Genomic DNA, 15,859 nt, shown 5'->3' with positions numbered 1-15,859 from the left:
GGAGAGGTTGAAAGCTGCTCTTTCTGTGTTCAAATCCCCACCCCACCCCCGCTCTGATGAAGAGAAGCATTTGCTTTGCAGTAATAAATAAATTAAAGCAATAAAAATCCACAGCATTTGGGTGCAAACCTCTTAGTTGAAATGGAGGAAAATGACAAAAGCTCTGGGCAGCTGGGCAAACATGGTAAATGTTGCAATCCAACATGATGTGGAAGGCACCACATTGGCTATTCCTGCAATAAGTGAAGATGATAGGTCTCCCAGGGTAGGGCTGCAAATTGGGCAGCAAAGAACTGGCTTTCTTAAACCTCCGGGAAAGTTGTGATGTTTTCATAAAAGCCAGAACAATGCAAAGTTAAAACTGTCATACAGCATACAAGCACAGTCAGCATTAAGTTATACAGCTGGTGTACTTTATCCTTTTTTGCTTTATATATTTTTTTCTTTTCGAAAATCACCTGGACGCTTTGTGGAAGGGCAAAGTCTTTTAAGTTCAACCAGTCAGCCAACCAACCAACCAACCCAAAGTGGCTGTTGCTTCCTGTAATGCACATGCCTTATAATGGCCTGTTTGACATTCTTTGCTTCCATTTTAAATGTGCAAAATTTAGAAGAGTTTATTTATCTTTCTTAGGCAGTGGAGGATCCCTGTCACTCTGACAACAAGGCCTGGATTCCTCTTCCTCCTTCACCTTTTGCAGTCAGCAGTTGCCCATTCATCCTTAACTGCTTTAGGGAAGTTTCATAATTTCTGACAAACAACTTTAGAGGGCGGAGAGGTATGAAGTACGCTATGGATGGAGAATCTCCGTATGTTGTTGGGCTAGAGGTTCTTCATAACTCAAGTGGCAGAGTGTTTGTCGCTTGTAGTCGCTGCTTGGAAAGAGCAGGGCTGCTGCTGCTGCTGCTGCTACTGTTTATTCCTCTCTGGCCTCTTCTCCTCTGCTGCCTTCAGCATTCCTGGGCTTCCCTGCGTTGCTTCCAGTTGCCACAGCAGGGGAAGTGGAGTGGGGCCCCAACCATTTTTTTGTTTTGCCTCAAGCAGCAAAATGTCCTGGGCTGGCCCTGATATGCTTGATGGGAACGTTTCTTACGCCATTGGTCACACTGAGCCATTCCTTTGGTTTCCTCTTGCTTTCTTAAGATACTGACCCTATTGACTTTTCCTGCCCTTGAAGCAAAGAAAAAAGTGTGTCAAGGCCCCACCCTCAGTCCCTGGCTGGTATATTTTGTCCAAAGATTTACACCAACTCCCTAAAGCAGCAAGTGGGAAAGCATATTCAGCAATTAAGAAGGACAGAAGGGTCTTTGGCCACTTGATGAATGGGCCAACTGTGAAGAGGAAATAATCACCATTATCCTCAGTCTGTCTCTCTGCCTCTCTCTTTTGATGTGTTGGCTGGAGGAGATGTGCCATGTTTACTCGATTCCCCCTCTTTTAAGTCATGGGAGAGCTCCCACAATTTGATCCCAACTCTACGGATCAAACTAGATATGATGGTGGTAGTCATACTGGTTAGTTCGTAGGAATGCATGAAGCAGTCTTATACCAAGTCTATCGAGTTCAGTATTGTCAACACTAACTGGCAGGAACTCTTTAGTGTTTCAGACAAGCCAGTCCTGTTCAGAGTTGCCAAGAACTGAACTTGAGACCTTCTGCACGCAATGTGTGTGCTCTATCGCTAATGGATGGTTCCCCTCCTTCAATCAGACCTGCTGTCAGCACCTGGGAAGGTTGGGCAAAAGCTGGGATTGATAGAGAGGGATATAGAAGGAAAGATGGTGGGTGGCTGCAGCTTTCGTCAGCATTTTGCTTTGCAACATACCGCACCACCCTGTAGAAATTAGGAAAAGGGACCCCTGTCTGCTGCCTGGTAACCAGCTGCAATCAATAATTTAACGATTCCAACAAAAACAGAAAATAGAGTAGAAATTGCTGCAGTTCACATGTTCATCTGTGGCCAAGAATCATTTCGGTGAATACCACTGGTGTTCGTCTATATTGTTGCTGGGGTTTTTTAAAAGGCCACACATTATAACTAATGTCGTTTGATGTTTCCCTTACATTGAAATGAAATGTAAGTTATGTAAATTGCATAGCTATGTAAGCGACATTAAATAGCGGACAGGGAGATAATAAAGTATTTGGTAGAACATGAAGTGCAGCAGAATGCAAACAGTGTTGACTGTGAATAATAGAAGTCGGAATGGAAATTGATACCTTCTTATATTATTAAATATTAACAATAATAGTAAGTACTATTAATAGAAGAAAAAGGAAGCATTTTCACTTAAAGTTGTTTCCCTTTATAACAGAGGCTGTTAACGTCCATATTCTGGGGTGTGGAGCTCTATTATTCAAATAGGAATATAGGAATATATTTTGTTACACAAACTGATTTCCTCATGGCTAGTTAAGTTCCATAATAAGGTAGCCATGCCTCTAGCAGAAAAAGACCTCTCAGTTGTGAATGCAACCTCATGCCTGCCCAAGAGACCGCATACAAAACCACAAAACAGAGATGGAACATTACAGCATGGAAGCCTCTCATCGCCTGTAACTTTTGGAAAGTAATTTTCTTTTCTGTCAGCAAAACTTCTCAACAGGATTTGATTAACATTGTGTAGGCTTGCCACAGGGAACAGTTATTGGCTTGAGAAGTGGTGGTAGAAATCCATCCTTGCAGGCTGCCAGTTAACCTTCCCTGAGGAAGTCACACTTTCCCGATATGAAGATTCGGCTATTAGAAACAGAGGACTTGTGGCTCACTAAATGGAAATGGCCCTGATTCGTTATTTGAATACTGATGTACATGGGGTGAATTTGCTGAGAGATAAGCATTAATGAGTAATGTTAATTACTTGACATGCATGTATCAACAACAGCCCCACGCTGCCTCTTCAAAGATGTGATCATGCATTGCAGATGTGGCAATCGTAGACACTCGTTCTCAACCGGGAGAATCACAAATAAATTAGGGATGGGAAGGGCCTATATTGAAACAAAGCTTTGTGGCATGTGCTGAACTGCAGGTCTATCTGATGTAGCTGGCAAGACTCAGTACCTTGGCTGAGTCCTTCTTTCACTTCAGTTGTTTTCAGTGGATTACTCTTGATTTTACACAGTGATAAGATTCCCTGCCCTGCTATATCTGCCACACCTGGGATGATTCTGGGAGAGCAGCTTGCTTTGCTCTCTGAGCTGCTGCAGCTGGAAGCAGGAAGTGGCCAACTTTTCAACTAACCCTTGTAACTAAACCTTTAACAGCAGCTTGATCTGTGGATATGCAATGACATCATTTATATCTATTCCATCAAGCATAGTCTCTAATGGCACAAAGCATAGGCCAAGCCATTTTTTTCCTGGTTAGTGGGCATCCCAACTGACTAATGGTTTCAGCTGAGAGCAACTGGACTCTGGGCAAGTTTACACATGCATTTTCAACATTTAATGCCTTGCTGGAACTAATACTGAATTAACACATATCATTGTACATTAACAATGAATTAACAGAAAATCTGTATTAGACTAGATGGAAATTATGTGTGGTGACAGGAAGATACTACTTCCCATACTATTTAATGTGCAAATCCCCACTAGGAACGGAAGGACCTGTCAATTTCAGTTGTCTCAGTATTTTCCAATCTTCCGTTCTCCACATTTTGCGCCAAATGCATTAATATATATATATATCATGGAAATTCATTAACATTTTAGTACAAATTTATCCCAATAAACACGGCTTTATATGCAGTTTTAAATAATGTATACATTTTTGGAAGCATATTTGTTTGCTGTTTTTACAAATATCTTCCTTTTTATGCACACTTTCCCCTTATATGTGCGCTTATATAAGCACTGGTTGGTTGCAGAACTGCATAGCAAAAACCAGATGAGTGTGTTTCAGTTTGCATATTGTTTTGGAAATTGGAAATTGGATAGATGTGGCTTTAAATATGTACTAAAACAAATTTCTCCTCCATCCCCCGTCACTACTGTAAACAAGCCATGAAAAAGTGTCAAGGGCAAGCAGTAGGCAGATGTCAGAGGTGATTCAGAAATCAGGAAGCAGAGTCAGGAAAAGTAATGCAATTAGGTAATTTTAGACTCTGGAATCTGGACTTAATGGTTTTACACTTCTACACTTTATTGTTTTGGACAACAGTTCCCATCATCCCTGACCACTGGCCATCCTGGCTGCATGCAGCTGATGGGAGTTGAAGTCCAAAACATCTGGAAAGCAGCAGGTTGGTGAAGGCTAATTTAAACAATGGTACAGTATCAAAATTTAAAATTAGAGAAATTCTAGCTTGGAATCTGACCATTAAATGGGAAAGGAAGAAGAGTGCAAGGGAAGCTTCAAGACCAGCTCCAGATGGCCTGTCTCCTCCTTGGCAGCCACAGAACCAACTAACAGCAGCTGATGCCGGCTCCTACTGTAGCAGGACTGGTTGTTTTGTTTTCTGAGCATGTGCTTCTTTGGTGTTGTTAGTAACTTTGGGGACTCTAGTTGAAAAGTGGGATATAAATCTATTAAATAAGTGTTTGTGTGTTTGGGAAGCATTGCCCTCTGAATTGGCTTTAGACTCCCTTTAGGGATATATACATGCACCATCTAAAAGCAAACATAAAGTAAGCTACTTTCTTCAGAACTATTGCTCAGTGCAGATACGCGTAATGGAAATGTAAGCAGAGGGAATTGATCAATTGATTAAAACCAAGGGAGCCAATTAACTGAGATTTCCATAAGCATGCGTTAGTGACCTAATCATACCTAGAAACTTTTCCACACAGCATCAGCCAAAGCATTTGCTTCTGGGCAGTCCTACGTGTGCAGAGTGGGCTCCAGGTTAAAAGCTGAGAAACTGGGAGACAGTAAACAGGGAAAGAGATGTATAGGAAGCTGCATGCAAGCTATGCCTGATGAAATTTCCTTTTCTGAACTGTTAAAAAAGGTGCAGGGAGCCCTGTCCTCCTTTGCACCTGACCATCCTACAGAAAATTGGTTGGTGAAGTTTTTACTGGGGTGGCAATTAAGCATGCCAGTGTGCCAAAACAGCCACAAGGCTATTGCCTACAGTAATGTAGACCTGTATATGGGTGTTGCTCTACGCATACGTAGCTGGAAAAGAACCATTTGGAAATAGGCATCTCCCAATCTGTAGCATTATCTATTTTGGGCTGCTCACCAATGTGGAAAGCAACTGAAGTCCTTTATTTAAGGTCTGAAAAACAACGTAAGACTGCCCAGGCTCAAAACATGGCAACCTGGATCTTATTGTTCAGAGACCCCCTAATAGCAATCGACTTGTGAAGCAGAAAGGCAGGGAGCCTGTAGGTGGCACTATAAGACAAAATACAACTTATGTGAGATATCAAATACATAAAAATAATGGCAATTAGAAATATTGGGCTCAGTCCAGAGATGATCCTCATGGCAAAGGGACCTTGCAAGGGACTGTGGATGTTGCTAGGGAGGTGTCTAAATTTGCACTGGTCTGCTCCTGGCCTTACTTTGACATGCTAGGAGCGCATTCTATGGATTGGTTTATTTGTTCCCTGCGCGGTGGGATTCAATATGGGATTAGGTGAGGTGATAGGCATGTGGAACAATTATTCCACAAGTCCAAAGTCACAAGTGGGATTCAAATGCTTCCTGAAAATTAGGCTTGAGCAATTAAAGTGGATTAAAGCACTCTGTCGCCCTGGCTCAATAAATCTACTTTTTAAAAAGGCTTTTGAAGTTAAGAAAGTAACAGAGAAATTTATTGAAAAGTGAGAGAAGAACAAATGATTAATGGTAAGCCATATATACACCCCACAAGCAAATCAGAACCAGTGCTGATTGTCACATAATTGCGCTTTAAACAAAGCAGAGCAAAAACTCAAAAAAGTCTGGGTCATAGTCTAACGCCTGTGTTAGCTTTTTGTGAACAAATCAGGATGGATGTTCAATAAAGAGGGTAATCTAGAGGAGCCTGTTGCTTTGACCTGATTGTCAGATCAGAGTTATTTAGCAGAAATGAATATATTATTGACCATAATTATTATTAATAATTATTGCCCATTATTAACCACCATCCATTCTGAAATTATACATACCCCAAATCAGGATCTACAACATTTAACCAGTCCAGCAAACAAGCAAAAATATTAATCAACTAAAGATATAGTTGATACATTGATAGGGATGGCGACTTTTCAACTGACTACTGTAACTGTGCCTTAAAGTGAACTTCAAGCAGCAGTTGTTGTTGTTTTGTTGTTGTTGTTACACACCTTCACCAGCAGTTCCCAGGGTAGGTTAGAATAATTAAACATTAAATTATTATTTTTAAAAAAAATTACAATAACAGGAATAGAGTGGGCCCCGAAAACACACATCTTAAGTGTCAAACAGTGCTCACTTTTTGTCTTTTGTAGGTCAAGCTGCTAGTTAAGGTACAAGAATGAGTAAACCAACCCCTGTGTTGCAAAATATGAGTCAGCAGTATCAAAAGCAACACGATGGCCATCCTGTTGCTTTTGATATTGCTGGTTAAGGTACAAGGGCACTATACTTTTTATTCACTGATGCACTTTAAATCTCACCAGCAATGTGACTTTTTAGTTGTATTCTTGCACACACCCTTCCTCCCAGCGATCATCACTGCTGCCATTTTACTTTGTGATATCTAGGTTTTCTTGTTGTGTACAGGCAACCCCCAATTTGCACGGGGATTGCATTCCAAGTTATCACGCGTGGCGCCGGAGTGCACATAAGCCTATTACTCCTCGTTGCACCCCGTAGGTTCCTAGGTAGGACTGGGAACAAATCCCGAGCCCCTAGACAGGGATCAAAACTGAAAATACTGGGCTCAATCCTTAGTTAACACCTAGTGCAGACAAAACTCAGCTAGTGGGCCAATGGGCCCAACTCAGTATAAAGCAGTTTCCTAACTGAGCAATGGAGGGATGCTGCATAAATAAACAGGATGGGCTATTCACTCCTCCCCCCATCCCCCCCAAAAATCAATTGCTTAATTTAGCTATGTACACGTTACCGTTTATTCCAGCTCCACTGCTCTCCCATCACTGGTGTTTGAAGCCAAACAATGTTAGCCACAATCCATCTGTATCTTAAGAAATATTCCTGACTAGTGTCCTTTCCCTCAAACCACCTTCCATGTGATTTGCAAATGGAAGCCGTGGTTACACTGAGGTGTGTACATTTCAGGCAGCTGTTGCACATGAGCAGATGACAGACAGCACATGTGTGAATTGGAGTTTGGCATGGGCAGGTCCTTGCCCTCTTGCTGGTCCGTACAACAATGTAAGAAAACCATTTGAAACTCAGTGGGGAACAGCAACCTCGTGGTGTTTAAAGCTGCTGATGTGTACATAGCCTTTATTTTCTTTTTTTAAAGCAAAGGTTGATCCATAAGAAAAAACAACAGCAGTCTACTTAATGAAGAATTCTGGAGGACCTGAAAACTCGTCGTTTTGCGGCATTTTAGTTTGTCCTAATAAAAGTACTGCTCAACTGTGAATTGTGTAGGTTTTTCTTTTTCTTTAAAGTTGTTTTGTTCTGCCATGCCACAGTAGTAAGGATCAGATGAGTAAAATTAAACATGTTCTAACAACGTGTGGTTACTTTTGCTCATTAAGCTGCGACTGATCTAATACTACCTTACAATTTAAACAAGTGTACTTATGTTGCAGGTTTCGTAAAGTACAAATTTATTCCAATGTAGATGATTAATAAATGAAAAAAAACCCACATATTAATCAGCAGCCCTACCTTTAAAGAAGGGGGAAACCACAAGGAGGGTAAAAAAGCACGTGAAAGGAAACTGATGCCAGCTTTAAATATTTTTTGACTACTGTCAATCACACCTGAGCACCCACAATGACTCCCAGGCAGTCTCTTCTGTGGCTGAGCCTGTCTTACCATAAGGCCGCAATCTGAAGAACACGTACTTGGGAGTGGGAGGATTGGCAAATCTGTCAATTTCAGTTTCCAATTTTTCCAGCCTTAGCTTTAGTTCTCCACATTTGCATATCAGTTTACATTCCAGTGTTACTTTCTCCTAATATACACATTTTTGGATGCAATTCTGTCAAACATTTATATTTTTGCAACCCATTTCCCCTAATATAATATAGTTTTATTGCCCTTTTCACTAATAAATGCATTTTTGTGCGCATGTTACATATACATGCATGTTTGCACATATTACTTGGCTGGAGAAAAGATTCCCCACCCTTGGGGCTACACAGGGACAAATAGCCTGACTAAACAGCTTACTATTCTCATACCACATTCTGTGGCACATCAGTGCTCCTTGAGTAGATAACAAGTGTGCTGCAAGAATGCAAGAACAGAAGGCTTCTGTGAGCCCAGGTGATCCATCCCCAAAAGGCTGCTTCTTGTGACTCTGGATTACTCACTGCTCTGGCCTTGCCCCCTTCAAATGAACCACTGTTGAGGCAGACAATTCTGGATGAGTGCATCAGTCAAGAACACCTGGCATGAAGGTCCAGCAAAACATCTCACCTTCAAAGGAGGAGGTGGCCAGTTGGGCCCCTGTATGAGCCTTTCCTTAAACTTCCAGTCATCAGGTACGCTCAATTTAACTTATTTATGTCCCGCCTCTCAATGCAAGGCGCTTAAGGCAGCTAATTCAGTGACTAAAACAATGATTAACACAATAAAGCAAGACAATCCCAGCACCAAAAATAAAAATCCCACATTAAAAACAGCAGCCATAAAACAAGAATAAGAATGACAACAAAACAGCTGCAAAGCAGCCAGCAGTAAACAGAAGTTAAAAAGTGTCAGTGAAAGACTCCAGAGAACATCAGAGAAGCCTACTGGATTAGGCTGAAGAGTAATTTATCCCAGCATCCTGTTCTCACAGTGACCAAGCAGATGCCCATGGGAAGCTCAGAAGCAGGACCCTCCTCCTCCAGCTGATTGAGGTTGGTGGGGCAGTGCCCCATTTGCCCTAGGGGTCCAGCTCATTTCAACAAGTATTAATGGTTCTGCTTTTTCAGTTCTCCTCTGCCTTCACATTCTGTTCTGCATACATATTTCCTCCTCCTGGTCTTCATATCTATCCGTTGATACTCCCAAAGACATCCTGAGAGGGAATCAAATCCTCCTGTGTACTGTATCTCACTGGAAATACCAGTGATCTTTGTTTTAGTTCACATAAGCAAGGGAAATATTTGTAGTCTCTCTCTCCCCATGAGCCATGAGCAGATCAAACACACTGCCAAGTTGCCATTCTTCTAAAGAAGAGATCCAAAGGAGGACTAGGTGAATAAGAACTAATTAGAAAGTTTGAACCTATTAACTGAGTTTAACTGGAGACAATGGCTACCAGTCCCACTACTATGCTAAGCAAGTTGATTTGTATCACCTCCAAACTAACTGCCATACTGAATGGTCACTGTGCTTATTTTGCATACATTTAAGTTCTCGTTGAATTGTCAAGAGACTCTTGTGGATCTTTGTTATTTTAAACCCATTGTTTACAATTCCCTGTCCCCTCTGCCATGTTACACCAGTGGAAAGCTGTCAAGGCTGCATTCTACAATGCGTGTGGCTAGAACGAAAAATGGACAGGGTTAGACACACACATATACCCCACACGCACCAAACTACTTTCCAATGAAATAGGGACATGTATTTTAGTTCTTAGTATCTCTGCTTAAGGTTCAGCTTCCTTCCCCCACCCACAGAAGTCTCCATCATCTCTCTGTCTGTCCTGACTGTGCACAAGATAAAAAGAACTCTGTGATTTCTGAAGAGGAATGAAAATAACACCAAGGCACAGCTGAAATGCCAGCGCTGCCTTATTCAAAGCTCTAACTTCAAAATGTGATTGCATTCTGGAAATTGCACGGCGGCAACGGCAAAATGGATGGACTTTTCTTTTCATATTTGCAAGGAACACAAGTTCACCCCGTGGTTTACAGAAGCACAAAAAACAATGGGGCTGGGGAATTGCTAAGACAGACCCCGACCCCCAAAACAGCTCAGTGAGGATTGATTATGCTCAGTGGGCACAGAATGTTGGCTGGATGTTGAGAAAGAAAAAGCCACAAGCAATTGAGGTGGAGTCAGGGAGACAGAGTACGGAATGGAAGATTCTGGAAGAGAGCATGGCTGGCTGGCTGGAACCCTGAACAGGATCCTTGACACTCCAAAATTTTGCTGCCGGTCACACTTACAGTGTCAATAATATTGGTTGCTTCATCTCAAAAAGGGCATCACAGCATTACGAAAAAGTACAGAAAAGAGAAACTGGAATTATCAGAGCACCTTCCTTATGTATGGGGTTTTTTTTAGTTGGATACAAAGTGATTATGGAACAGGGATATAATAGCTCCACTGTCAGAGGCAGTATTTCATAGAATCATAGAATTGTAGAGTTGGAAGTACCCTGCAGATCATCTAGTCCAACCCCCTGCAATGCAGGAATATGCAGCTCTCCCATAGGGGGGTTGAACTTCCAACCTTGGCGCTGTCAGCACCATGCTCTAACCAACTGAGCTATCCTTCTCGGAGTACCAGTTGCCGAGTCTTGCAAGTGGTGAGAGGTGCTGCTGCGCTTAGCTCCTGCTTGCAGGTTTCTCGCAAGCATCTGATTGGCCACTGAGAGAACAAGCTGATGGACTTGATGGGCCATTGGCCTCATCCAGCAGACAGGCCCTTCTTATGTTCTTTGAGGTTTTAAAGCAGGGAAGGGGAATTTGGACTTATCCGAAGTGTGATCTGCCCATCAGAATTTTTATAGCTTTCAAGTCATGGGTTATATAACTGTGTCAAAATGGGACTGTTTTGGGGGCTGTGTTTGTTGTAGCACAAAAATGTGCCTAGACAAAAGGTAAGGTGGGCAGGAGCCCTTAGCTCTGCTTGTGTGTTCAGACTGGGGCCTGGATGTAGTTAAAGCAGAGCTCATTTCCCTAGCCTAGACATGCCATAACTGCAGTAAAGCACCAGAGGCTGTGAACAGGGTTATGTTGGGAGAAGCAAGTAGGGGGAGGAACGTCCTCTGTCTCCCCTGCTTTTCAGTTACTTTGAGACTCCTGGCAATTTGCCCTCCGAGTTTATGGATGGGGAAAGTAATGAACCAACACATGAACCATTTAGCTTAATTGTTTGACCCTCATGTAATCATATTTCTTTGAGGTAATTGAAACATGCTTCTCCCCCGTCCCCCCTTCACTCCCCCCCTTTCTTTTTAAAAATAACACAATATTAAGAAAGCCCTAAAGAGCTGCACTTTGTTACTAGTAATTACCAAGGAGTCAGAATTTTGGCCAGACTTGATAATTGTTTTTTTCTGGAGGGAGGAAAAAAATTCCCAAGCTAGCAAGGAAACAGCCAGGCCCTATATTTTATTAAGCCAGATATTTCATGAGTGCTCCAGAAGCTGAAGCCGTTAAGGCTCGAAAAATAATATTAAACTGGCCAACGGACTGATCCTGTGCAGCCTATTGTTGTTACTAGTAGCAGTACTGCTGGTCTCTGTTCTCGGGGCTCTTTCTGTGTGTGTGTCCGCTGCAACCACAAAAGCATATGAAATTCCTGAGAACCCAAACCTTCTTTAAAAGAAGTTTCTAGCCCTTATGCGTATGGATGGGGGAGAAATTCACTTCAGTTCACGTTTGAAGGCAAACCTACTCATTGCATAATTTCCAAAACGATACGTGAAGTGAAACACAGGCATCCTTGAGAATTTGCAGTTCTCCAAATTTTGCAGTGCAGCTCCCCAGCCACGTAATGCACACAGAAATGCGTACACTATATGTGCTGTGGATATGCTCTGAATTCTGGGGGGGAAATGAGAGACTGAAACAAACAAAAATAGACAAATGCGCCAATCCCTTCTTGTCTGTGCATTGCTGTTGGTTTGTTATCTGTCCGTTAGGGTATCCATGGGTTGTATCCAACTAAGATATACTCAAGAGTAGACCCACTAAAATTAATCAACCGGAGTTAGGTATGAGCATTAATTTCGATGAGTCTACTCAGCATAGGACTAATGTTGAATAAATACAAACTCATGTGTCCCATTTTAAAGAGGCTGAGTTGTTGTTGTTTCTTTAATTTGAAGGGACCCAGGGACTTGAAAGCCAAAAATGGAAAGGGGGGGAAGGGTGGGCCCTCTCTGAAATCAGCTGCCTAAAGCAACAGCTTCATGTTGCTTCATGGTAAGGCCAGCCCTGCCTGGTAGGTGTTTCTGTACAGAGATCTCTGAGGATGTCCCTGTACCTGAGAGGACCTCACCTGTCTCCACCTGCCGTCATTTTTTCTTCCTTCAAAGCCTCCCTCAAACCTCCCAGGGCACTCAGGTGAGACTCAAGAGGTCTGTGCTAAGTCTCAGGCTGCCCATTTTTGAGGAGAGTGACCATATAGGAGTGAATTAGCTCAGATACAGAAGAAGAAGAAGAAGAAGAGTTTGGATTTGATATCCCGCCTTTCACTCCCCTTCAGGAGTCTCCAAGCGGCTAACATTCTCCTTTCCCTTCCTCCCCCACAACAAACACTCTGTGAGGAGAGTGGGGCTGAGAGACTTTGGGAGCCTTGCACAGTGTTTGCTGAACATTAAAGCCCCTTTTTTGAATTTGGTGCCTTTTTCTGTCACCACAGAACAACACAAAAAGATTCCACATTTTAATAATAATAAGAGTAAACCCTACACTGAAATGTACTAGCGGGTGGAAAGGGAGAATAAGGAACGCATTTAGAGTGGGTTTACTGCTGCCACATCTGATGTCAGGTGATGGATGGGGAGCGTGGTTTGGGCACAACCACACCACAGGCCAAGTGGGAGACACGGCAGGTATAATGAGCCCCCCTCTGACTTATGCCATCATGAATTGGCTAGTCTTTAAGGGGCCACAAGTAAGACCTATGGATTTCAAGGGCGGAGGGGAAAGAGGCAGAGCTATTAACTCAGAATATTTTCTAGTGGTGTGATGACACCCTTCCAAGTTCCTGGCAGGATATGAGAACAGCCAGCAACTGCTGGGTGGCTTGTTGGGATGCTGCCAAAACACGCAGGTTTACATCCTTCATAAAAAGTGCTGCTGATAAGAGAGTTGCTATCTCACCCTGACAAGGGAGAGAGATCTGAATACTGAATAGTAGAAACCTGAACAGAACGTGGGACGGGGCTGACATTCACACTTACGGTTTTTGTGGGCGTCTGGAACTCCTGCTCAAAGTTGTGTGCCTAGACTCATAAGTATGGAGCAAGCTTCATTGTACACATGGTGACAGGGCACATGGCCCAGGCGTCTGGATGATCAAATGTCTGGATGAAGGAGACAGCCCTGACAAATGGCTGAATATAAATGAGTAGATTGGGAAAAATAATCAATTTGCCACACACGCAAACATGCCAAGTTGTGGATGGTTATAAACCATTACATTTCCTACCTGAAGTAGCCTCAGCCAGGGCATTGTGGGAGATTTTAAATGGTTCAAAGCTACCCACTGCTGGTGTTAGGCAAGTCCATGGCTTGGTAGGGCAGGGATTTTGCTAAGGGCTCCCTCAAATGTGGTATCAGCTCTCATACTTTTGCAGTGGACCAGAAACTATAGTAATACCGTTCTCCTCACAACTTGGCAAGATCACAGAGACTTCTGCTCTCCTTGTTTTTCTTTTTGTAAATATAATTTTAACCACTAACCAGGGCACGTGCTGCTCTTAATTGCTTTTATTTAAGCCAAAACTATCTTGAAGAATCGATGATTCTGGCGGGTTTCCAACTTGCCTGACTGGTTTTGCTTGCTATCTTATCACAGCCCCCCACCCCACCCCTTGGGGCATTGGTGTCCCAGGAACTAGGCCTGCCTATCCTCTGACTGACAATAGCCACACCTCCTCTCTGGCAACCATTTTTAAGGTTGCTATGTTACCTGGGTTACTCCTTCCTGTCTTGCTTTCTTATTGGTTTGTCTCTGTCCTAGCCAGGTTTACCTTGCTTCATGTTGGCTGCTGGTACAGGGCTGGCACCAGCTACCAGCATCCTTGGGAAGCTGTTGGGTCCACTGCCAACACCCAGAGTCAACTGCCAGGTATTGTTGCCTGCAAAGTGACTTCAGGAGATAATCTCCTGGAAAATGTATATTCTAGAACAGGCTTCCTCAACCTCGGCCCTCCAGATGTTTTGAGACTACAATTCCTATCCTCCCTGACCACTGGTCCTGCTAGTTAGGGGTCATGGGAGTTGTGGGCCAAAAACATCTGGAGGGCCGAGGTTGAGGAAGCCTGTTCTAGAACTACTCAATAAACTTATGTCAGTTTTATAGCATGTAAATTGTAACGCCTTCCCTCATGATCCTCGGCACTGTAGCCTGGCTACTTACACATTGCTTCAAAAGAGGCCACAGATATGTACAAAATCTGCATATGTTAATTTAAAGAGAAATACAATCTACCTCACCACACCTGCACCTCACCTGCATATGCCATCTGTCTGCTGTCCAGCAATGGATGGGCAACTTCAAGGTCCTCCTGCTCTCCCTTTTGTAAACCTCCAAATAGGCATCCCCTCACATTCCATCTGCCTCATTCTGCCTAATGGTAGGAACGGTCTTCAAACTAGAAAGTCTCCATTTACTATTTTTCCCACTTGATCCAAACCAGGAAACTATGGTTAAAAGCTTTGGAACAAGCCAGGATATGAAACCCTGGTTTGAAATTGAAAGCCTCAAGCCATGGTTTCCTGGTTTAGACAGAATAAGAAACTATAATTAATTGAAGAGTTCCTGGTTTGTTTGCTCCAGCTGCAAAGGGAGCAGTGAAAGAATTGAGTATGTGCGCATGAGCTCCATTTATATCTTGCCTTTTTAATATGAGGTAGGATGATCTGGATGCAGTCCATTGTAAGGTAACAACAACAGTAATAAATAACAATAATTATAAGCACAACAAATTATCTGAATTGCCTTTTCTTTTGAGGTTTTTTCCTGTTAAACCTTGAATATAGCTATGAATTTTGGACCCTGCTGAATCTCAGATTTATGAAATCTCTCTCCCCAGGCAGTGTTGTTAGATATATGAGACTCTTTTTATACATGTGATAATCAAAGGTTGGGGTGTGAGGCACAATATGTTGTTGTACCTTCAGATGCTAATATACATGAGAATCCAGGAATGCTCAGTGCCGCGTTTGCTTTGGTGCCAGCTGTTTCAGGGCAGGCTGCCTGGCAGCAGTTCTTAGCGTGGCTGGCGAGCTTCCAGCAAGAGCTGGAGAACAACATGCTGAATGTTCCCTCTCTTCCAGAGCCATCATTGCCCAACCAGAGTTGGTTTGGTACAAGACTCTAGGGACTTGCCCTCAGCACCCACAGGGCTAAGAACAGAGGCAAGGAACTGGCAGCCCTTCAGATGTCTCTAGGTCACCAACTCATAGGAACATAAGAAGAGGCTGATGAATCAGGCCAGTGACCCATCTAGTCCAACATCCTATTCTCACAGGGGCCCACCAGGTGCCTCTGGGAAACTCACATCCATCATCCCTGACCATTAGGCATGCTGGTTGAGGCTGCTGGGAGTTGGGAGTCCAACAATAGCTGGTGACCCCCAGGTCTTCTAGCCTTTGGCCTAAAACAGGTGTGAAGAACCTTTGGCTTTCCAGATATCATCACTATTTAAATTTATAGCCCATCCTTCCTCCCAAAGGAACCCAGGGTGGCAAACACACAAATGAGAACACATTTAAAAGCAGTTTTGCTACAGATGCAGACAGGGAACGGATATCTACTTAAAAGGCTTGTTGAAAGAGGAAGGTCTTTAGTAGTTGCATGTCTAATATTCGATCCTAGAACTGTAGAGTTGGAAGGCACCCCAGGGG

The 15,859-nt window shown here is 43.0% G+C and overlaps 1 protein-coding gene across 3 annotated transcripts in view; it reads right to left on the bottom strand.

The window, feature by feature from the left end:
• Positions 1-15,859, bottom strand: part of RUNX3 (RUNX family transcription factor 3) — a 155,147-nt gene that overhangs the window by 21,284 nt on the left and 118,004 nt on the right. The window lies entirely within an intron of this gene.

This window comes from Podarcis bocagei, assembly GCF_964188305.1.
Source record: "Podarcis bocagei genome assembly, chromosome: 7".
NCBI lineage: Eukaryota > Metazoa > Chordata > Lepidosauria > Squamata > Lacertidae > Podarcis > Podarcis bocagei.
Note: the sequence above shows the minus strand (reverse complement) of the source record. Positions and strands in the feature narration are given on the sequence as shown.